This window comes from Oryctolagus cuniculus, chromosome 2 (genome assembly GCF_964237555.1).
Source record: "Oryctolagus cuniculus chromosome 2, mOryCun1.1, whole genome shotgun sequence".
Lineage (NCBI taxonomy): Eukaryota > Metazoa > Chordata > Mammalia > Lagomorpha > Leporidae > Oryctolagus > Oryctolagus cuniculus.
The window spans coordinates 152,214,853-152,240,526 of NC_091433.1; the positions used below are offsets into that span (position 1 = coordinate 152,214,853).

General features: G+C 38.5%; 1 protein-coding gene and 1 long non-coding RNA gene across 45 annotated transcripts in view; both read left to right on the top strand.

Moving 5' to 3' along the window:
- The window catches only part of LOC138848817 (uncharacterized), a 37,956-nt gene extending 22,147 nt beyond the window's left edge, over positions 1 to 15,809 (top strand). Inside the window, exon 2 of the long non-coding RNA XR_011386923.1 lies at positions 1 to 15,809. This exon is cut by the window's left edge and continues 13,523 nt beyond it. This is a non-coding gene — a long non-coding RNA (uncharacterized lncRNA).
- Positions 1 to 25,674, top strand: part of NRXN1 (neurexin 1) — a 1,231,187-nt gene that overhangs the window by 495,518 nt on the left and 709,995 nt on the right. The gene's annotated exons all lie outside the window — the stretch shown is intronic.

A 25,674-nucleotide genomic window follows, 5' to 3' on the forward strand; every position in this document is an offset into this window, starting at 1 on the left:
AAAGTAGACATGCTTATCAGACAAGGTAATAGAGAGAGACAGGAAAAGACTCATTCATTTCTTTAGAGTCATTCATCTATTTGTTCAACAAATATTTATTGAAGACAGAGCAAAATTCTGGGTGTGCACTGGGTACTGAGCAGGAAATGAGAAAATATTATTTGCAGTGCCTGGAAAACCTGCAGAGAGGTTCATGTGCTGCTGTGGAATGCAGCACAGGTGCTCACGAGAGACTAGGAATCACTCACAATGGAGGAGGTATTGAAGATTTGGAAATGGGAATGTTTATTCTGGGCAGTTAATGAGTTTTGGGATCATCAGAACTTGAGAAGACCCACACGGAAGACTAATGGCATGAAGAGAAGTCAGGGAAGAGCAATGGTCAGAAGAGAAGGGGTGTCTCCCAGGAAAGGGCAGTGGCTGGTAGCAGAGAAGACCACAGGAGAAGACAATTTGTGAGAGAACCTTGAGGCTTAAGATGGTGGAAGAGGTCTTTGAAAGTAAATCCTTGGGCTGAATCCCTGACAACACAACAGCCAAGGCTTTGAGAGACTGTGATATGTCTAGAGGGCTAATTTCTCCTGAGGTAGCTATAATAAGACCCAGAAACAACTAGAGCCATGTCCCTCACAAAGACTTATGCCCCCATATGAATTTGCTCATTAAGAACCATGTCCTTGGAAACTTCCACATACCCTATAAGGACCTGAAGAGTAATCTAACAAGGTAGATCTTCCAGGAATACTAGGGAAATCCCACTGCAATGACCTGTGTCAGGCGGGACCCCTGAAGGCTGTCAAGGTATACGGATTGGTGGGTCCCTCCTCCTAAGGAGAACTAGCAAAGTTCACCGTCTATTTCCCTAGATACAAAGCTTTTTACTTTCATTTGTAATCTGGCTAAGCCTCTTCTTTTAGTAGCTGTACTGAAATTCTTGTGCACAACACAGCATCACAGTCTAGGCACCATGGAATAAAAGAGTTAGGGACCTGGAATTAGATGAATTTACATTTGAATCCTGAGTCCTGCAGTTTTGATTAATTTCACAACCCCTTTAATGTGAGTTGTCTCTGTAATGGGAGTCGGTTAGCAAAGGGTTGTTTTGACATTTTGAAATGGTTCACATTGAGAAGGAAACACAAAGCAGATGACCCCAATATAAGCAGTAATTTAATCACTTGTTATGTATCATGAATTACATTGACTGCTCTTTTAGAGCCAGGGAAGATCTACAAAAGAACAGGAATCTGGGAAAAGTTAATAGAGGTAGCTTTGAAACAGCAGTTCTCCTAAAACTCAGATTACAAGAGGTTAAAGAAGCATGGGAGGGGAAGAGATGAAAGCTATACAGGTTTGTCTGTTTGTCTGTTTTTAGGAAGTTGGCCATGAACATGAGAAGGATATTGTTGCTGGATACAATATAATGCTGAAGTGAAGTCTCTAACTCCTGGTCATAGCTGTGAAATCAAAGTCTAATCCAGCAAGAAGTAAATAAACTTTTGAATAGTCAGTTTTCTCCCTGGTAATCACCACAAAAGTTTTTAGGAAGCCATTAGGATAGAGAAATTGGAAATGATGGGAAAATAAGAGCTCCTAGAATATATTATTTATTTTTATCTCATAGGCTTTATTTGTCTTTTTCTATTGTTTTAGCATGTTTTGACTCCCACTTCTCTTCGCCACAGCAGGCTTGGTAGAGAATTATTTAGGGGCACACATAATAACAGCAATAAATTAAAGTTGCATTTAACTCTAAACCCTCACTAAATGAAAAAAAAAAGACATCTGGGATGCTTAGCCCTCAAGTCCTCCCTCCTGATGACAGAATTCCAAGGGATATGCATTCTCTGAGGTAGCCTTCCAGTCTCGCTTGGCTCAGTCTTCCTGTGTGCTATTCTTTGGTCTGTTTCCCTTAATCTTGCATTTATCTGCCAGTGAGCACTGGTCACATCATACTCTTAAATACTGGTACTGGAACCCTGGCAATGCTGTTGATGTTCTTGTTTATTTTTTTTTTTTTCATTTGTAATTCCTTGTTTCCCTCCCTTGGAACAGGGATAGGAGTGTGCAGTCAAATTGGGATGAGGTAAAGTAGATCTCTTTTTTCACTCTGACCCATATATCATAATCAAGGAACTTAAAACATGCCCATTATGCTGCAAAAATAAAAATACCCCACAGTGCAATTGAGTCATCCCAAAGTTATCTTTTTCTTTATTTTATTTAAGTTTTTTTGGTTAACATACAATTATTGTACTTTTTATAGGACACAGTGCAATATTCCAACACATAGACACACTGTAAGCCAATGTAACTAATCTCTAGCCTTTCCATTTCCTTATCTTTTCTTTCTGTTTGGAGCTTACTGATTCCTGTTCTTTATAGCAAATATAATACATTATTGTGAACTATAGTTGCCTCACTGTGCTATGATACACTAGCACTTGTTAACTGTGTTTTGGTACTGCTACCCAAACTCCTTGTATTCCCCACTTCTCCCCATCCTTTTCCTATGGATGTCACTTTTCCAAGTTCCTGTAGAATACTATGGCTTGCACATGTAAGAGATAGGAATGCAAATTACTACATCTCTTATGGAGAACAGAATGGAAGTTCCTAAAAAAAACAAAACAACAACAACAAAAAAAAACCACTAGTAATAGATCTATCATATGACCCATCCATGCTGCTTCTGGGGATATATCAGAAGAAAATTAAATTAGCATTTGAAAAAGATACCTGAGGGGCCAGTGCCATGGCAAACGCAGTGGGTTAATCCTCTGCCTGCAGCACCGGCATCCCTTGTGGGCGCTGGTTCTAGTCCCGGCTGCTCCTCTTCCAAACCAGCTCTCTGTTGTGGCCTGGGAAAGCAGTAGAAGATGACCCAAATGCTTGGACCCCTGCACCCGTGGTGGGAGACCAGGAAGAGGCACCTGGCTCCTGGCTTCAGATTGGCGCAGCTCCGGCAGTTGCGGCCATTTGGGGAGTGAACCAATGGAGGGAAGACCTTTCTCTCTGTCTCTCCCTCTCATTGTCTGTAACTCCGCCTTTCAAATAAATAAATAAAATCTTTTAAAAAAATCAAAAACGAAAAAGATACCTGTGCTTCCATATCCATTGCAACACTATTCACAGTAGCCAAGATATGGAATCAACCAAAGTAACTTTTATCTCAAAAAAAAAAAAAAAAATTAGAAAAGCACTCAGTAGACCAAATTTCTTTCTTCTTCTAAAATTCAGAATGTATATTTTTTTTCAAATCTGGTCACAGCCTAAGAAGTCTTTCTTTCTTGAGTTTTTAACATTCAGAAAACTGAGGCCTCTCCAAGACTTCTTCCTATGTGATTCCAAATGGTCAGCAGGTATGCATAAAAACACGCACTCAATGCTCATTCTCCACAATGTACCCAAATTCCCAGTCTAGATGTGTAGATGAGCCCCTCTTCTGGAGTTTCCTTAGTGTTTTCATTGATTTCTTCAGAGTGGAGGTGAACTCTTATTCATTGTAAAACCCTGTAAGTGCACAGGGAGTGCCTTGGACACAGACACAAAAATACACATCTGCTGATTAAATGAATGAATGGATTGGATCTGAAGCATTGTAGAGGGATAAATTCCAAACAATATGAGTCTCTACTGAAATTGAGACAGGATAGAAGGAAGAAGGGAGAGGAGGAAGCTGTGGTGAAAGAGAGAAGAGAAAATGAAAAAAAATCTTAAATTGGTCACTAATTTTAGGATTCAGGTAGGTAGCAGGCTAAATTCACATACCAAAACATAAACTTATATTACATCTTCAAAGATTAGGCAGCACTCCGCTGGCGCCGCGGCTCACTAGGCTAATCCTCCGCCTTGCGGCGCCGGCACACCGGGTTCTAGTCCCGGTCGGGGCGCCGGATTCTGTCCCGGTTGCCCCTCTTCCAGGCCAGCTCTCTGCTGTGGCCCGGGAGTGCAGTGGAGGATGGCCCAAGTGCTTGGGCCCTGCACCCCATGGGAGACCAGGATAAGTACCTGGCTCCTGCCTTCGGATCAGCGCGGCGCGCCTGCCGCAGCGCGCTGGCCGCAGCGGCCATTGGAGGGTGAACCAACGGCAAAAGGAAGACCTTTCTGTCTCTCTCACTGCCCACTCTGCCTGTCAAAAAAAAAAAAAAAAAAAAAAAAGATTAGGAAGCACTCAACCCATTTATATGATTTCTGTTAGAAAAAGGCATTCCTCTGCCCTTCCCTCCAGCCTCAGCTCTGAATTAAAAGGCATTGCCTTTTGGCTTCATGAATCTCTTTTAGCATAGCACACATTATCATGTCTAATAAAGTTATCAAGAGGCCCTTCTTCCATGTTTAATTATCTGAAGCAAATGGCTCCCTTTATGACTCACTCACATTTATGCCTACAGGTGTTGAAAATTCCAGACAGTTCTGATACGCATTTTGATTTTTAGGGTGAAGAAATTTATAGACCTGTGAGTGAAGTTTTAGTTTACATAGATAGGACCATATGTCCTCATCTACCTTTATGTCAAATATGAAATATGAAACTAAGGAAACTCAATCATATATTTATAAATGCAAATCTATTTTATCAGTTTGGAGTTATCTTTACCTGTGAATTATAGTAAATTATATTACTATTTCACATTACTAATTTTAATAGAGTATATTTTTATTGTTTCCTGTATGTGTTATATTGCATCTAATAGCATGTTTTGAACAGCATGGGTATGTTAGACATAAGAATAACAATCAGGAGTCATTTGAAGCATTTCTTTAATTCCTTAAAACATGGCCAAATATATTGATATTATTATGCAAGTGAAGAAAAAAACCTTGGATGTTTTCCTCCTTAGCAAGCAAAACAGAAAACAGCATTATATGATTAACAATCAAATTCTATTCTATTAGAACCACTACCCACAGGGATCAGATATACCCCTGGATTATAACACTGCATTTAAGTATGTTTGATTCATAGAATGAATATCTATATCTTCCTATTTGTTGGTTTTTAAAACTTATAGTATAAGGAGGAGGGAGTCTGTAGTTTGTATTATTTTAAAGATAAAAAAATTATGAGAGAAATATGCCTACTTGTTAATATAGTACTCAATTCTTACTTGGACCAGATGTCAAAGTTTCCATGGGTTCATTTCCAATCCATTTGTCAGTGCAGCAATCCTGAAGAGCTGGGCTGACTAGAGTGAGGAAGATGTGCTCCAAACATATGTTTGTGTATTCAGATAAAACAGATCACCTTATTTATCACATTACAGCCATCATGCTTCAGTTTATAAGGTCCCCAACAAACAACCCATGATGAAAAATCAATGGCACTGTTCAGAAAAGCAGCACTAACAGTCTGATCATGGAAAATTTCATTTTGAGATGATTGAGGGCAGGTGATCAAGGTGGAAAAGGAGGAGAAGACTGCTCATCTACCCTGTGCCAGGGGCTTTTTAGTCCTTGTCGTTATTGATTCCTACATTGATTTTGGTACATTTGGCCAGGATGCCTTCCTAAATAGAGTGCCCTCGGAACTGTTCTGCCTCTCCATCTTCATGACAAACCTCCTGCTGTTAGTGTTGTGATGCCACTTTTCTTCTTTGCACTTGGAAGACCTTTTTGTTCCATTTTTCTCTAAATCCCTCTTACCATGCATTTATATGACACATAGGGGTGCTTAGTTTCCTGAAGTAGGCATCAAAACAGTCAGTCTCATGGCCAGAGATTATATGGTTTTACAAATTGGCAAACTCTACGTTCTGAACTCTATACCTTGGTTAACAAGAGGATCTGAAGGACTCTGCCGAATCTCCTTTCTCTTTGCTCCCTGAGGTGAGAACAGGCTGGGTTCTCAAAGGCTCCTCTCCTGACTTCATCACTGACAAGGACACAAAGAACTCTTGCCAAATTGCTGTTGGCACTTCTGTTTATCCCACAGCTATATCTCAGCTCATGTGTTTGCCTGACTGCATGAAGAAACATGGCCTACGACTTCTTGATTTCTCTTCTAGATGTTAGTTTATGTGCCTGTTGACATGTCTCTGGTATCATTTGCTCTTGATCTGCTAACAGTGGAAATTGCTGCAGTTTTAAATCTGGCTTTAAGTCCCACTTACTGTATAACTGGAACAAGTTTCTTCATCTGCAATTCAGGGTAGCAGGAATAATCCTAGGAGCCAGCAGGTAGAATATATAATGATGATTAAATGAGATGCTGCATGCAAAGTCTTGAGCACAGTGACTGGCTCCTAATAAGCGATCACTAAACTGTAGCAGTCATGCAGATTTCCTCCTTTCAGTGTGTGTCCTTGGAACTTCACTGTCAGGGCAGGGCTAGAAAGGATTTGAAGCTTGCTTAATCAAGGTCAAAATTTGGATCTAGTACAGTAACTGTTTGAGATCCACACAAATGGTTTTAGAAACCTCAGACATGTAGTAATTGTGTGAAATTAGAGCTTAGTGGTCAAAGGAAGAGAGCCAAGACTGAATCCTCACTGAAGAGTGCCTGACTTGTGTTCAGCCTGCAGACCAGGACATATTTCCTGGCTCAGCTTTGACAGCACCCACTGAGGGAGGAGAGAGATGAGCTGTCCCAAATAGGGCACAGTCTCCTCTTTGGCACAGCTCAGAGACCTTGCTGTCATCTGCCTCCTTAGGAGGGCTATTGACTGCGAAGAAACTGGAATAAGATTTGATGAAACTTCAAGGAAGAAGAAAATCAGAGGCATCATAATAATTAAAATTAGATAACCCAGAACTTCCCTGGACCTACATTTCTTGTATCACTGTCATCCTTTGCCCTACTTTTTCTTTCTACAAATCATTATCTGTCCTTTTTTTAAGGGCTGACTCATATGTATATATTAGATAAATGGTATATGATTAAGCATTTCTTGACTGTCCTATTTATGAAAAGAGAAATGCTTCCAAATTTTGTATACTAATAATCTTTTCTATCATAAATCAATTTGTTTTTCCTTTATCCACTCATCAAGCATTTATTATGGGCTTACTGTATACTGGAAATCAGGTGCGGAGCTGAGAATAAGATGTTGAACATGCTTCAGACTCTGACCTCAAAGACTTGATTCTGCTTTATGTCTTATCTTCCCACCAGATTGTTGTCTGAACCCTGCAATGCTGTGGATTATTTCTTTGCTGCTTTGTGGCATATTGACCACTAGCATTTATACATACCATGTCAGCCATTGTGTCAAAACCAGGTTCTGTGTTGGAAATCATGTTTGGCATGGAGTAGTTTTGATTCAGGACAGAGGACTCTAGTATTTACAGTACAGTGGATACCTTGGTCTGCCTGGATTGTTATATATACATAAATTTTGATGGTTTAAAAAAGCACTTATTTCTTCCAGTTCTGGAGATTTGGACAAGGATTTCAAGATCTGGTGTCTGGTGAGGATCTGCTTGCTTCTTGGCTCATAGACATGATTCTTACTTGCAGAAGCGGTAAGGGAGCCCTCTGGGACCTCTTTTGTAAGAGCACTAGTCCCATTTGTGAGGACTTCACCTTCCTGGCCTAGTCTTCTCCCAAAGCCCTCACCATATTGGGTGTTAGGATTTCAACTTCAGAATTTGCAGGAGGTGGGGACACACAGCAGTGAGGGGGAGAAGCAGCAGTGAGCTAATTCTCATTGTCTGTACCTGCTTATTTCAATGTATAGAACTGGTCAGATCATGGAAATGCTATATATGCTAACAAAATACTCTGGATTACTCATAGATACATTGGCAGTAAAGAAAATAATTAAATGGTAGTATTACAAAGAACCAGAACTTCAGGGAGCTAAATTGAGCAATCTATATAATACACAAGCACACTTCATAACAGCATCATCTTTAACCTGGTTTATCCTGTTAACTTTGGAAACGACTTTCACATAGCTTCACAATGGATTATCACAGCCTTGTTCCCAATCCCAGTTGGTTGTATACTGTTTTCATAATTGTGCATTATTATCATTGACTTAATATTTTACATTTAAACTTAATTTACTTTTCAAATTAGTCTCATTTTAAGTAATATCATCCATGAAATTACAACTCTAATATGCTGGAAATATTTTTCCCTCAAAGTACACATCCCAGTATATGTATAATTCAGAAATTCATAGTGTTTGAATGACCCAACATCATCTACTCGTCATCTACAGGATGAGTCCCAGTGGTCAGATTTACAAGGCAATTTTGTGAAATAGATAAAATAGGGGCAGTTATGCTCATTTCTCTGCTGAGGAAATTAAGGTATTCAAAAGTGAAGTGAGTGTTGGAGTGAAACACAGCCATTAGAGATAGATATAGAAAGTCTGTGTCTCACCTGAGGTGTGGGATCCAGGTAGAAACAGAGGTGGCATTGGAGTTGAGGCTTCAGATCTCATTGTTAGAAATTCTTTCAAAATACGTTCTCTCTTTGTAAGTTCTTTCTCATAGTGCACAATGGAAGTGTTACTGGCATCAGTAGCAAGTATAATAATGATATTATAAATATGTGATTTTCCAACATAAACCAAGAAACTCGGGAGCATTTTCACAAAGGTAATTATCATAAAAAGTGCTTGGTATTATTATAAAGGAATACATTGTTATCTACAGCTTATTAAATATCTACCTGTACATCTCAAATTGCTTGCAGCAATAGCCAAGATGTTAGCTTCATTTCAACCAATTCTGCCCCCTCCCCTCGTCACTGTCTTGAATTAGAGAAATGGTAGAAAAATAGATATATGAAATCTCATTTTCACAGAAGCAGAAATGAGCTTGAATTTTATGCCAAATGACTCAATAACACTGTGCTTGAGGGCCACCAACTAGTTTTACTTAACTGTCTCCTTTATGGATACAACACTTTTAGTTAGGCTGTCACTAATACTTTGTATTGAATAAAATGCTAAAAATATTTGATATTCACACTGTATATCAGACATGACTCTAGGGTAAAATACAATGGTGAACAAGGGAAACATTTCTACATTATGGAGCTTATACTGTATGGGAGGAATCAGACTCTAGGGAGTTTTTAAAAAAAGATTTAGTTCTTTATTTGAAGGGCAGAGTTACTGAGAGGCAGAGGTAGAGATAGAGAGGTCTTTCGTCTGCTGGTTTATTCCCCAGATGGCTGCAACAGCCGGAGCTGTGCCAGTCTGAAGCCAGGAGCCTGGAGCTTCTTCTGGGTCTCCCACACGGGTACAGGGGCCCAAGGACTTGGGCCATCTTCTGCTTGCCCAGGCCATAACAGAGATCTGGATCGGAAGTGGAGCAGCTGGGACTCAAACCGGTACCCATATGGGATGTCAGCACTGCATGCGATGGCTTTACCCACTACACCACAGTGCTGCCCCTAGGCAATTTTTTTAAACATATAATTCATCTGTGGATGTAAGGCTTTGGGAAAAAAATTAAGGTTTTGGAAAAAAATTAAGCTGTCCCTGAGCAATAATAAGAAGCATGCATCAGTTATGTACGTGATGGCCATAGGGAACTATCCTGAGGTGAAAGATGATTCCTGAGCTTAAACAGTTCTAGGTAGAGAGAAGAGCAAGTGCAAATATCCAAGGGTGTGAGAAAATCCTTGGATGTTTCGGAAATAACGAAAGGACTAATACAGATAGAGCAAATTAATTGAGAAGAGGCATGTCAGAGAGGCAGGAGTGGGAATCAGTTTGGGCAAAATATTGGCTTATTGCTCCGGAAAACAATTCACCAGCCCATTTTATTCAGCAAAAATAAACATCTTATGGCTGTGCTTTCAGTAGGTGTTTAGAAATTGTTGCCTATGCAAATATTTAATGGATGCTACCAAATATAACTCAGTGGCTTCTCATAGGAGACTGGCACTTCCCCAAGTTACCACTTAGGCTGCACTAAAAGGACAAGGATCATGGCAATCATTGAAGTCAGTACCGTGAATGAATCACCTGGATGAATTAATGATCCTCTTCTCTGGGATTCATTGATGATCAGTTACAACAGTGACTTAGGAAAGAAAATTATTTGTGGAATCTGCAGAAATTTTTCTGCTTGGTCCACATGGATGGATTTTTGATAATTTTGATGATTTCATTTTCCCTAGCTCACATGTATGAGAAGTACTGACTGTCAGGTTTGTGGGGAGCAACTCGGACTAGACTAAGTTACTGGAATTAAGACTTATTCTATGCATCTGCTCTCCCACAATATGGCGCTGAGAAGGGAGGAAACAGCTTCTACACAGCTGCCTCTCACCAACTTGACAAGCTGCAGGAGCTGCTCCTGATTGGAGGAGAGCAGCGTACTCGGCGTGTGGGTAGCAGAGTTGGGATTGGTGGAAGAGGACTATAAAGGAGGAGAGAGACAACATGCACCAGGAACACCTGAGGAACACCTGAGCAGTCCCCGAGAGAGCCGGCCGGCGGTGTGCCGCTCCCCCGCGGAAGTGGGGAAAGTGGCAGGGGGTACCGCCCTTCCACGGAGGTGGAAGGGACTGCAGCCAACCCGGGAAGAACCAGCAGCAAACCCGGGAAGGGCCGAGCAGACAAAAGAACAGCGCAGGGTCCTGTGTTGTTCCTCCACCAAGAGGGGGAGCGACAAGGTTCAGGCTAAAGTGTATTTATTTAAAAATTAATTATCATTGTAATTCTGTTGAGCAAATATTATTTTAATTGTAAAAAGCACAGCATAAAATTTATCATCTTAACCACTATATAAATGTACAATCCAGGAGTGTTTAGTATGTTCACATTGTTGTGCAACAGATTTCCTGAATTTTTTTTTATTTTGCCAAACTGATATTCTGTAACAGTATAACAATTACACAAATCTCTCTCCCATCATTTTACTTTCTATGTATTTGAATTTGACTATATAAGTAGAATCACACAGTACTTGTCTTTTTATGTCTGGCTGCTTTTCATAGCAGTATCATTTTATCCCAATTTTACACATGAAGAAACTAAATTTAAAGAGTGTAGTTAATTTGCCTAAAGTTTAATCATTGAGTGGCATGTAGGACTTGAATTCAGATCTGATACTGAATCCATGCAGTTAAATGCTACTACATTATTTCTGAAATTAAAACATTCAGAATCTTTTGGAAGAGGGTGAGATATGTAGATTTATTCTGGGAAAACTGTGATTTCTTTTCCTATTAATTTGCACACATTACTCTAAGAAACACAGCAATGACTACATGATTGTATGTGACATCAAGAAAATCCAGACTTTGTCAGCTATTACTTTTTGTTTGATACATTGACATGTGTGACATGTGTGACTGACAGCCCAAACTAATATTTCCATCTCATTCATGTAGATACACTGTGGTTGCAGCATTTAAACCAAAGCACCGAACAGTAGTAACGGTACCAATATGGACCGTGTACACTCCAAGCCCAGATGGCCCATTAATTTTGGTTTCTCTTGGATTCCAGAGAACTCTCTATCTTAAACAGAAGGAAACCTGCTATTTCTTGCTCTACCAGCTGCACATTTCTAAGTCATTTGAAATCAAATAGGAATAGCTCATCTTAGTTATCATCTGTGCCAATAGCTGCCCATTTGTTCCTTGCTTTTTGTCAGAAAGGGGATAAAATAATTTTAAATTGTAAAACATAAAAATGAAACTTTAGATGACTGATAGGGAATAAATAGAACATTGACAGTGACCATGTTTTCTAGACCAAGGAAGCCAGGACCGGCTGATGAGTGTGAGTATATTTATGGGGTGCATGGATAAAACTATTTAATCAAGACTGGCCTAGAAATATAGGAGCATATGGGTATGAAACAACTTGGTATATTCTCTTTATAGCATATTGAGTTTTTAGGGTAGTTGTTGGCTTGCCTTAAACAAAAATTAAAAAAAAAAAGCCTTTCATAGGGAAACCTGTCTTTGAGAATACCTTTGGGAACTTGGGGAAAAATATATTTGTGCTAACACCAACACATAACTTATTGCTCTCCTTTGTAAGTGTTCCAGAAGTTGAAATCAGAATTTCTCAATGACTTGTAATGCAGTACAAGTGTAGGATTTCTATTCCCTCAAGAGGGGAATAGAACCATTAGACTATTGTCAATTTTGTGGCCTTGAGTCAACATTTATTAGGCTCAAACCAAATGTCCAGTTCCTCATTGGTTACTGAGATGAAGGTGAGGAACTAGAATCAGGGATTTAAAGTACAAAATGCAATAGAATAGACACCCATAATAATTTTGTTTTAACAATTTAATTATCATCTTAATTTTTACTTATACCAGAGGTAAGACTAAGCCTTCCTTGCTGGAAGATGGTGAGGGTTGGGATATCACTTTTTAATCTGAAAGAAAATTGTACTTTGGGAGCAAAGTATTGCTAGATTCTGTGAACCTTGAGCATGATATCCTCACTATACTGGCTGGTATAGAAGGTTCTTAATGAATCTTGGTAATTTACTCAGTCTCTATTTGATGAATGCTAATATATGCTAGGCATTGTGCTAGAACTAAGACATAATTAACATACATTCAGTAAACATACACTCATCGTGCAAACAAGTAGGTAAGTAGGCAACTGGAATATTTCATTTTAAGCCCTTTGATCAGGGTATAGACTTGTTGCCAAGGGAGAGCCAGAGTGGGTTGTCAAGGAAGGCTTCTGAGCCTTGATATGCCAATGAATTCTGAAAGGTGAGTAGGTTAATTAGGCCAAAAGATATGGGAAATGGATGGATGTGGTGTCATAGAGAAGGAGAGATAGAAGAGATAGAGGGAGGGAGATAATATTTACAAAGGCATGCATTCTTACTGGAAAGAACTGAAGTTTGCTGTGACTCATTTTTGGGAAAGTGATTGACAGCTGATGAAATTAGTAACATACATGAGCTGAGAGTCAGTGGGCAAGTTGAATACAGATGGCTCAAAACTGAAGAAATGAAGGCACTTCAGAAAATTCATGGAAAATAGAATTAAAATAAGTTTATTTTTGGTAGAAAAAAGTTTGAAACCTATGCATAGCTTCTTCATAATGTGCACGTTCCATGAACTTTTTGAGGAACTCTTGTGTTGGGGGAATTGTTCGTGAAGATGTACTTACATGTAAATATTTTAAAAAGAACATAATCTTAAATGTGGAAGGTGTTTTATTTTCCTTTTTGGCATATCACAAATTGTGGTTAGTAAAGAACTGAGAAGCTATTTAGACCATGTTTATATGTTAATTTTGCTAGTAATTTTCCCTTTCTCCCCATTTTTATTATTTTTCTTTTCACTATTTTTGTTTTATGCTATTTTATGCTTTTCTTAGCTTTTATCTGCTAAGTGATTATTTTAATTATCTATTTTTAGAGTTGGAAATTTGTTAACCATACATAAAGTGAGTATTTAAAACCAAATCTGCAAGTTTATATTGAAAAATTCTTTAGCTCTGCAGGTAAAATATTTTGAAGTAAACCAAACTTTCTGGATATTAACAAAATTGAATTATTTTGAAGAAAAGGCTAGTTTGTTGTTAAACAAGATCTTAATTATGTATAATTTATAAGAAAAGCCATAAATTTACTATGATAATGTGCTAGAGTGAAAATTTGCTATGTATTTTTCTTTTTTTTAAGATTCATTCATCTATTTATTTGAAACACAGAGAAAGAAATGTGGAAAAGGAAAGATAGAGAGAGAGAGAGAGAGAGAGAGAGAATATATCTTCTATCCTCTTGTTCACTTCCCAAATGCCAACAGGAAAGGCTGGGCTGGGTCAAAGCCAGGAGCCCAAGAACTCCATCTGAGTCTCCCACATGGGTGGCAAGGTTGCATGTACTTTAGCCATCACCCACTGCTTCCCCAGGTACATTAGCAAGAAGCTGGATCGGAAGCAGAGTAGCCAGGACTTGAAGCAGTATGCCGTATGCAATGCAAGTCTCATAAGCGATGCCTTAACCTTCTGTGCCATGGCACCCACCAGTTTTTCTAATTGTTAAGATATCATTTGCCACAAGTCTAACCCACACTTCAAAGAGCACCTGTTTTATAATATCTAGTGTATTACCTTGGGTTGCCTCCAAATAACTGTGTTCTTGGGTAAACCAATTACTGTATTCAAGCTCTTATGTGCAGTCCAGTTTGGACTCTACTAAATGTCTCACTGCCCAGGGTAGATGGCCTCCCACCCTGTGCTTGACACTCTCAAGAGGCCTTCCCCTCATGATCATGGTGTTTTCTCCTCTCAACTTTAAATTCAACTTATTTCTCCTCGTTAATTTCCTTTGCACTTAAAAAAGGATTTCACCAAAAACTTTTGTTTAATAACAACACACATTTAACTGTTAAAAATAATTAGTTAATTAATATCCTTGTTTTCTCTCACTGAGATGCAAATTTATCCTTTTTATCATTTGCATATCCAATGTGCAAGTGAAATATAGCCATGTTTTTACTTATTTGAAGAGAGATAATCATAAAAGTGGCAGTGGCAATAGGAATATTATATAATTTGGATTAGTCATGATCAGGCTTTTAACATGAATAGATGAAAGATGCTGCCTAAAAAGATATAGACAAAATAAAAATATTTTTATTAGATAACTATTTTTAATTATTAGCTATTCAGAATATATTTTTGAATGTCTTCCATATACCAAGCAATGCTTGATATTTAAGAAATACTGCAGACAAAACATAAAAAAAAGTCTCTGCCCTTGTGGAAAATCTATCAAGTCATAAATTTTTATATATTTTGTTTTTAAAATTCTATACTTGTATATTTCATTTGAAAGGCAAAGAGAGAGAGAGAAGCAGAGAAAGAGAGAGAGAATGAGATCCTATCCATTTGCCCACTCTCCAGATGACCACAAATGTCTACACTAGGTCAGATGCAAGCTGGGAATCAGGAGCTCAATCTGGGAACTCCCACATAGGTGACAGGGACCCAGCTATTTGAGCCATTACCTTCTGCCTCCCAGGGCCTGCATTAACAGGAAGCTCAAAATGGAAGAGGAGCTCAGATCAGGCCTGAGCTTGGGTATCTGAAGTGGGTGCAGTGTCGTAACAACTATGTCAAACATCATACTTCATCTTTGTAGATGCCAAAATATAAACCTCACATCAAAGTTTGTAATTCTGTTGATTTACTTTAGCATATAATATTTCCCTTCAAAAGGTTTTTAACAATGAGAGAATTGTGATATTTTCAACATTATATAATCTTCAACTAAGGTAATATATATAGTCATGTATATAGCCACATTCCGATAGTTTTCTGAGAGTTCTCTTGGGGCTGTATAGAATAAGTTCTATAATATAAGTTCCTTCTCATCATTTTTATTAATACTTTTTTAGAACCAGTGTTTTTCCAGGCAGTACAGGAGCTGTGAACATAGCTCCACACACATGTTCTTCTTTTCAGAGACATTCATGACAGGGAAAAATTAGTGGAAAGAGAGCAATACTCCATTGATCCAGATTCTCATCTTATATGGGAAGGAAGCAGCTTTTTTTCAGTATCTATAATATACTCACTGCAGTTCTGGGTAGCCTTTTTTCTTCTAGCCTCCCTGCAATTGTCACATTTCTTGTATTCTAGCATTTTTAGAGAATTTGATGAATCAGAATATTCTTGTAGGCTGGCGCTGTGGCTCAATAGGCTAATCCTCCGCCATGCGGCGCCGGCACACCGGGTTCTAGTCCCGGTCGGGGCGCCGGATTCTGTCCCGGTTGCCCCTCTTCCAGGCCAGCTCTCTGCTGTGGCCAGGGAGTGCAGTGGAGGATGGCCCAAGTGCTTGGGCCCTGCACCGCATGGGAGACCAGGATAAGTACCTGGCTCCTGGCTTCAGATCAGCGCAATGCGCTGGCCGCAGCACACCAGCCGTGGCGGCCATTGGAGGGTGAACCAACGGCAAAAGGAAGACCTTTCTGTCTGTCTCTCTCTCTCTCTCACTGCCCACTCTGTCTGTCAAAAAAAAAAAAAAAAAAAAAAAAAGAATATTCTTGTATATTCTTGTATACTGTCTCTTTCAGTTTTCTTTCTAGAGAGGATGATAACAATATAGTTCCCAATGTCAGTCAAGTAACAACTAAAATAAAGATAGATATTTTCAGGCCTTGATTAATTAACAAGGATGTGTTGAATTTTTAAATTAAGAATATTTTAAATGCTCACTTTCTAAATATCAAACCAGGATTCCTATGGCTAGCTTTGTTATGGTTGTATGGGAGCATTTATAGTAAGAATACCAATAAACAAAACAAAAATTAAAAATCAGCCCCACATGGGGGTGTTTGGCAAGGTGGCTGTTATGTCACTTTAGATCCTGCATCCTATATCACAGTGACCGAGTTTGAGTCCCACCTCTGCTCCCAGTTCTGCTTCCTGCTGATGCACACCCCGGGAGGCAGTAGGTAATTACTAGAAAAGTTGGATCCCTGCCTGACATGTGAGAGGCCTAGATTGAGTTCCTGGCTCTTGACTTCTGCTTTTGGGTTTGAACTAGTAGATGGGCTATCCCTGTCTACCAGTCTGTCTCTCTGCCTTTCAAATAATAAATAAATAATTTAAAACTATTAGACCTAGTCCTTAGTTTGGGTTATTTTCATTTCTGATTTCTAATCTGTAGGTCTGTTTTGCAAGTCCATATTTTTCCTTGTAGAATATAGGCATGAATTTACTTTTGTAATTTAAAGTTTAAGCATGATATAATTCTACAATTATTTATTAAATATTTATTTCATATAATTAACTAGTCTAAAATATGAAGGGGGCATAAAGAAGAATAAGACCTGTTCTCAGACCTCATGGAAAAATAACAGTGCAAGAAGGGAAATAAAGCAAATAAATAACTTGGAGCAGAAAAGACCCTACTGCTTTGAAATGTTTGTCTTAAAAGCATGTTATCATATATAATATATAATATTTCCATTATTGTTTTGGTGACAGTGCTGTCTTCCCATGTAGATCTCAAGCAAGTATATTCCTGATATTATAAATGTTTTTCTAGGGCTGGTATTGATTATATTAACCTAGTCATATTTTTTTGTTTGTTTCTTTTTTTTTCTTTTTTTTTTTTAACTTTTATTTAATGCATATAAATTTCCAAAGTACGACTTATGGATTACAATGGCTTCCCCCCCATACCGTCCCTCCCACCCACAACCCTCCCCTTTCCCACTCCCTCTCCCCCTCCATTCACATCAAGATTCATTTTCGATTATCTTAATATACAGAAGATCAGCTTAGTATACCTTAAGTAAGGATTTCAACAGTTTGTTCCCACACAGAAACATAAAGTGAAAAATAATAGATGATTTTTTAAATGATGATGAAATCAGAGCAGACCTATTGTCATGTTTAATCCCAGTGAGAGTCAAGTTGGGAATTGATAATTTCTTTTTTTTTTTTTTTTTTTTTTTTTTTTTTTTTTTACAGAGGATCAGTTTAGTATGCATTAAGTAAGGATTTCAACAGTTTGCACCCCCATAGAAACACAAAGTGAAATATATTGTTTGAGTACTCGTTATAGCATTAAATCTCAATGTACAGCACATTAAGGATAGAGATCCTACATGAGGAGTAAGTGCACAGTGACTCCTGTTGTTGACTTTACCAATTGACACTCCTGTCATATTTTACTCCTGCTTTCCCATTCATGTTACATGTGCAGTTATATGAAAGCCCTCTGTTCCTGATATCATCGTTTAGTGAGTTCCTGGCTCATTTCCCCCATCTTCATGCTCCAAGTTAGAGCAAGACTCTTTGTGACTTTGTGGTCTCTTAAAGAGTTGAATACAACCTCTCTTATTTTGCCTTACTAACCCTAGCGGCAGACAGGAAAAATTGAAATTAACCCCATCCCAGGATTAGCATTTGAAAATAGTGGGTGATAATCAGTTTTCCTCCAATCTCTGCAAATTAAGTGGCACTAGCCCTGTATTAGGAGCCGGCACAACAAGACACCTCATTTCATTCCACCCACAGTTTGGTGAGTAGGGTTTATGTTGTGAAGAGTAGGGTCATTTGACTTCAAGAAAATACCAATTTCTTGGATGATTTTTAAAGAGGAGTATGTCAAAATGAGAAATGTAGCTTTAAGGAAAATAAATCTGAAAATGAAATATATGCTTGAGGTAAGAACTGGTGGTTTCATCACATCTAATCCAAGTCTAACACCAGATTCCCTCATATTGAGAATAATTGGGGGAGAGTGGATTTAATCCTTTTAAAATCTTCATCAAATCCTTCCTATTTTCCCTAAATCACTTACATCAAGTGATTTACATCTTATACCCATCAAGGCCTAGAATATAAATAACAAATCATTATCATATTTTGCTATATTTTGTTTAACATACAATAACAATTTCATGGAAATGTGATAGTGGATACTGGAACTTACACATGTGACAAAATTACATTAAATTCTTTTCTTTTTTAAAAAAAAGGTTTATTTATTTACTTGAAAGGCAGAATTACAGACAGAGGGAGAGACAGAGAGAGATCTTCCATCCGCTGGTTCACTCCCCAAATGGCTGCAATGGGCAGAGCTGGGCTAATTCTAAGCCAGGAGCCAGGAGCTTCCTCAGGGTGTCCCACACGGCTGCGGGGGCCCAAGCACTTGAGCCATATTCAACTGCTTTCCCAGGCTATCAGCAGGGAGCTGGGTCAGAAGTGGAGCAGCTGAGACCCAAATAGGATGCCAGTGCTGCAGGTAGAGGCTTAACCTACTATGCCACAGTGCCAGTCCCACATTAAATTCTATACATGTGCACAGCTACACATATAAAATGAGAACCAAAGTACAGAAATCTGAGTAAGATAGGTGGATTGTAACAATGCCAATGTCCTAGTTGTGATGTTGTACTATAATTTCAAAATGTGTTACCAAAGTGAGTAATAAGCTTACCAGGTCTCTTTTGAATATCTGTCTCAAATATATGTGACTCTATAAATATTTCCAAATAAAAATTGTTTAAAGTTATGGTCTTTCTCGGCAAATGCTTCTTCAAAATGAGTCTCCTAAGCAGCTCCATCCAATGAAGTGTACCCTACTCCATCCCATGTAGTCAGTCTGGGGCTGATCCTGTCCTGAGCTCTGGCCACTATCCTGCTATAAATAAATAGAAAAAGCAAATTATGAGAAATAGAAAACTTGTTTAGTTTGCATAAGGGCTGTAAGAGTGGAAAGCACAAGAAGTTCTTAGACCATTGGATTCAACATTGGAAATGTAGATATTCAGGGTTGCATGTGTTTCTCGTTTTATTCTCCATCAACTTGTCAAGGGAAGGGAGCACCAAATGTTAGCCTTTAATGGTTTCATAAAATTATGAAAACATAGTTCCTTTTTGCTAAATTTAGATGTTAATTTCCCTTGTTTCTAATCTACTTCTAAATATGATTCAAGGAGCTCAGGCCGTACTCTATATCTATATATACATGACTACCCAAATAAAAAGATACTTACTGCATACTATAGGCAAGTTTACTGGTTAATACCTGTTTTAGCAATCCCTTCTATCTCCTAAACACTTGAACTTCCTAATAGAAATATTATGATTTTATATTATTATAATTTACATTTAGTTTTTTCCTTCAACAAATATACTGTTGAACATGTTGAACACATGTGCACAGGGATATTCAGAAAGTTCACAGAAAACAAGATTAAAAGATATGTTTATTTTGATGCAATTTGTTAAAAAAGTTCATGTGTAGTTTCATCATAATAAGCTTTTTCCATTAACTTTTTCAAGACCCTTCAACTGCGTGGATTTCAAAAATTGCTTACAACAGAGAAAACTTATCTTTTAATTTCATTTCCCATGAACTTTTAAAAGTATCATATAAATCATATAAATCATCATATAAATCAGTCAGGTACCATTACTATGACCCTATATACTATAATACACTTGTTTAAATTTGTTCTAAGTTGTCATTCATCATAACATAATGCCTTGCATGTCCTCATCTATTACTATTATTTTTTTCAAGAGGGAGAAGGGGAGGGGGAGGGGAGTAGGAAGGGAAGAGAAAGGAAGAGAGACGGAGAAAGGGAGAGGGAGGAGAGGCAGAAGACATTCCTAATTGAAGGCTTACTCCCCAAATGTCTGCAAGGGCCAACACTGGGCCTGGGCCAGAACCAGGAGTTGGTAACTTACTCCATGCCTCCCATGTGGGTGGCACCGGTGAAGACATCTGGCCGTGGAGCATATAAGTCCTAATAAATCCTTTGGTCTGGCCCTGCCAAGGCAACCAAAGATGGGACTCAAGATTCAGTAGATCTATAGCAAGGTAAATTTTAAGTTGATGATTTTTTTATGGTCCAGAGATGATGTTATAAATATTGAAATGGCCCTTGGCAGAAAAAAAGGTTCCTTACCCCTGTCAACCATCAGCACTGCCTCCCAGAGTGAGGAGCCTGAGAGGGAACTGAACCTGGGTACTGTGATATAGAACATAACCATCTCAACCAATGTGTGAATTGCTAAGCAAAATGCCTGTACAGCTAGTATTTTCACAAGACATTCAACTTGGCTACACATTGAAAAACTGCCTACTGTTGTTCTTTAAGCATTTGGTTGAAATGAGGAAAAAGTAGACATTCTTGTGTTGTGTGATCTTATGAACTAAAATATGGTTGCAGTAGGAGAATGTTGTTAAGGCAAAAATCAATCTTAAATATCTACTTAGAGACAGATAGTTTTATCAGTTATTTCTTCTTAGATAAATGTTCAGCTAGTTTATGTGCAGTTCATAGTCACCTATTATAATGGATGACAATCATTTTATATTCACAGATTATCAACAGTTTATTTTGAATACCAAATATTTTCTTGTAATGAGGAGAAAAATGAACAAGTTATCATTTCATCTCTTCTTTTCTCACGCTATCTCAGAGTTGTCCATCAGCCAGCATTATTTATTCATTGAATTCTATATGTGAAGAAGCTAATCAAGAATGATGTTAAGTGAAAAAATTCTGACTTATGAAATATAATAATGGTTTGTAATATTCACAACCAATAGGTCGTAATCTATCATTTCCTATAATGGGAATATAAATACAAATATTGAATGAGAATATGAGAATATGTCTCAAGGAGTGTATTATTTAACAGAAATGATAAGCTGGTATATAATAAATTCTACCATAGTGGTACACTGTTTACAAATTACAGCTCTAAAGAGCTACTTTACTTCAGAGGAGATAGAGAGTGGGTAGAGTGAGGAAACCCTAGGGAAGAGAATGAAAAAAAATTAAAAAAAGGGTCACAAAAGCCTTATTTTAGACTGACTAGAAGCTAGTGATGTGTTGAAAAACGTGCCTCCCTCATTTTGTACCCTGACCAAACTAGATGCAAATAAATTCAGTGTTTGCAATGTAGGACCTGCATCTATTTTACATTAAATGTATAAAAGAAATGTGGAGGCACTTTGGAGAAGTGTGTATGTGTGTCTCTGATAATTAGCAAAAGTGAGACTATTGAATTTGCGAGTAGGAAATTGTTTGCTTTTGTTCAGGTAGCTTAAAATTAAAGTTATTTTGGAGGCCTGTGATGAATAACATAATGAGGAATAAAACAGTAAAAATAGATTCAATAGAAAGGTAACCAGGAATGCATTGGTATTAGTTTGAAATGCAAATATAAAGAGTAATTTTAGGGTTTTTAGATTGTTTTCTGTTGAAACTCAGAATGCACAACACTGTCAAATACAGCCAACAGGAGAGCAGACATTGTGGCTCAGTAAATTAAACTGCCACTTCAGTCTATGACATGGGAGTCCTGGATGGACTGATTGTTGGGAGTCCTGATTGTTGGCAGCCATTTGGAGAGTGAACCAGAAGATGGATGATTGTCTCTCTGTCTCTCCTTCTTCCTGTGTCAGTCTGCCTTTCAGTAAATATAAACCTTTTTAAAGATATTCAACAAAATCTGTGACTGAAAATGAAATAGACCAGGAAATTTGTCACTAAAGTAACTAACAATCAGAGTATATGAAATGTGATTCTAAAGTAATACATTAATTCTGTAATCAGTACACAAAATTTCCATCCTTATCCATGATTTTACTTTATGCAATTTAAGTGTCTAAAGATATTAAATGAATACTTTCAGAATATTGGTAATTTTAAAATTTTGAATACTGTGATGAAATGTGATGCCATTTTACTCAACTCCCCCAAGATGTGAATTATCAATTTATTCAGTGTCTCCTTATTGCTTACTGTACCTGCCCACTAGTCATTTAATATCATGTTGGTTATCAATAGTCTCAGTAGTGAGTTCTTTGGCTCTGTCATTCTTCTTAAGAATGGCCCTAAAGAATCGGAATATTGATGCTGTGTTTCAGATACTCCAAAGAAAAGCTGTAAAATGCTTCCTTTAATGTCATCCCACATCATCAAAATGAGATAAAGGATGAGCATAGTACAACACGGTACTTTGAGAGAAAGACCACATTCACATTACTTTTTTTAAAAAAAGATTTATTTAATTTATTTGTGTGGGGAGCAACCCGGACTAGACTAAGTTACTGGAATTAAGACTTATTCTATGCATCTGCTCTCCCACAATATGGCGCTGAGAAGGGAGAAACAGCTTCTGCTCAGCTGCCTCCAGTTCAACCAATAAACTGTAGGACCTGCTCCTGATTGGAGGAGAGCAGCGTACTCGGCGTGTGGGTAGCAGAGTTGGGATTGGTGGAAGAGGACTATAAAGGAGGAGAGAGACAACATGCAGGAGGAACATCTATCTGAAGGAACACCTGTGCAGCCCCCGAGAGAGCCGGCCGGCGGTGTGCCGCTCCCCCGCAGAAGTGGGGAAAGCGGCAGGGGGAACCGCCCTTCCACGGAGGTGGAAGGGACGGTAGCCAACCTGGGAAGAACCAGCAGCAAACCCGGGAAGGGCCGAGCAGACGAAAGAACAGCGCAGGGTCTAGTGTCGTTCCTCCACGAAGACGGGGAGTGACAATTTGAAAGTCAGAGTTACGCACAGAGAGAAGGAGAGACCGAGAGAGACAGAGAGGTCTTCCATCCGCTGGTTCACTTCCCAATTGGCCCCAATGGCCGGAGCTGCACCAATCCAAAGCCAGGAAGCAAGAGCTTCCTCTGGGTCTCCCACTTGGGTACAGGGGTCCAAGGACTTGGGCCATCCTCCATTGCTTTCCCAGGCCACAGCAGAGACCTGGATAGAAGGTGGAGCAGCCGGGACTCGAACCAGCACCCACTTGGGATGGCAGCCCTGCAGGCGGCGGCTTTACCCGCTATGTCACAGTGCTGGCCCCATAACTTTTATTATAGTATATCATTACAATATGTTATTTTTTTAAAAAAGATTTATTTATTTGAAAGTCAGAGTTACACAGAGAGAGGATAGGCAGAGAGAAAGAGAGGTCTTCCATCTGATGGTTCACTCCCTAACTGGTTTCAGCAGCCAGAGCTGTGTCGTTCCGAAGCCAGGAGCCAGGCGCTTCCTCCAGGTTTCCCACGTGGGTGCAGGGGCCCAAGGACATGGGCCATCCTCCACTGCTATCCCATGCCATAGCAGAGCCGCTGGATCAGAAGTGGAGCAGCCGGGACTAGAACCGGTGCCCATATGGGATGCCAGCACTTCAAGCCAAGGCATTAACCCGATCACCACAGTGCTGGCCCCACAATATGTTCTTATAATTGCTCTGTATTATTATTAGTTATCATTGCTATTATTCTCTTAAATTCCTGGCTTATAAATTAGACTTTTTAATGGACATGCATATATATAATACACTTAATATATTCATGAAAAACATAAACTCTATAAATCTTATATATGTATATATATGTGTGTACATATATGTGTGTGTGTGTGTGTGTATATATATATATATATATATATATATAAGATTTGGTGCTACCTGTGGTTTCAAGCATCTGTGAAAGGTCTTGAAACATATCTCTCATGGATAAGAGTACTACTGTATGTATAGGCACCCTCACAACATAAACTCCCAGCCAGTGTATATATCTTTAGAAAATAGTTTTCTAAAATGCTGCACCTGAATAAGCAAATGAATGTCATCCATTTTAAATGCTCTGTTAATTCCTATTAATGATCAAGTTATTTTCCCCTCTTTCTTTCATCCTCTGTTTCTCCCCCCCCCCTTCTTCCTCTCTCTCTCTCTCCCTCTCTCGTGAGTATGTGTGTAAGAGAGAGAATATGTCATGAATTAAGATTGTCTTCCTAGGTTGGCTTTAAGAAAGGTCTATAGATTAGAAACATTCTTCTAAGAAAGAACTACCACTCTTTACTACTATTTGAAGCAATTTAATTGCTGACTTGAGAAGGCAATTACATTTGAAGGAAGTCACGCTTTACCTCCAAAGAAAAATTTGCTGATGCAATGGGTCTATGGTAAAAGGGAAGCATGACTATTAATGAATTGAATAAATATTTTTTGAATTTGTACAGAAAAGGCACAGTGCACTGGGGAATAATAGTAAGCAAAATAAATGTGAGCTTTGCCCTCAAAGAATGTACATCTAGCAACGTATTTTGGAAAAATCTGAAAACTATATTAATAGAAGAAAGTCTAATATCCATTTTTAGAATTTCTAAATTACTAGTTTTCTACAAGTTACTCCATCTTTTCATCCAACAAAGTTAGACATTGAAAAGAAAGATCAGAATTGTATGGTAAATATAAATATAGCCACACACAGCTTCTCTTTGAAGAGATTGCAGGTTTGGAACAGAGAAGTAGCTGCCTACACAGAGTTTTTGCCTCTCAGAAGCATTTCCACCTGGCTCCCTTATTTCTTACCCAGAGTCCACTAGTAGCCCACGTAGAGCACATCGGGGAAGAAGGAACCAGCACAAGGGCCCATGCTGGGGGCTGGATTCCAGGGCTGATTGCACGGTTATACACATAGACTTTTTAATTCATTCTGTGTCACATTTAGGTAAATCTCAATGAGTTAACATTCCTACTAGGAATGGTCTGTAGTCAGAATGCTTTCATGAAGGGGAAAATGACTAAATCCCAAAGATCAACCATGACAGCATACCAAATGTTACTTCCAAGCCAACAAAAGATGTTGATAGACATCACTTAATACAAAACATTAGAGAATAAGTCTTTAAAATGTGCCTTTGGTAGCCATTTGTACCTCATATATTAATACATCATATAAGCCAAACTGTTATGGTGATGTATTGCTCTAATACATCTGAGTGAGTGCTCTCAGAGCATATTAATGCAATGCATCATTGTTGGAGCACATTGTGTGGTGCACACACAGAAGTCCATGGTTTGGATGGTACAGAGGAATCACTTCAGCTCCTACAGCCAAAGTGTGGGAACCGTCTGCTCCAGATGCCTGCCTGGCTATCAAGGCAAGCGTGCTGCTTAGCTCATGGGCTATGAATGGAGCCTGGAATTCCATTGGCTCTCATAAAATAAGTAAAAATCTAGAGAACTATAGTATCATTTGTGGAACCCTCTCAATGTAGTGGAATAATTCATTTCAGTGCCTTTCTCTTTTGGAAGCTGCATTTTAGATTTTTCACAGTGATCTTGGGTGAAGCTAATATTTGAATTTCTCTCCTGGGTAGATATTAGGAGACCATAGAGAACTGGAGCATGATGATGTTACAGTTTGATACTTCCTTTATGTATGCACCTAACCTCTTCTGTTTGAAGTTAATTTGATTTTGTCTGCATAGAAAAGGAGCCTTGGGAGATG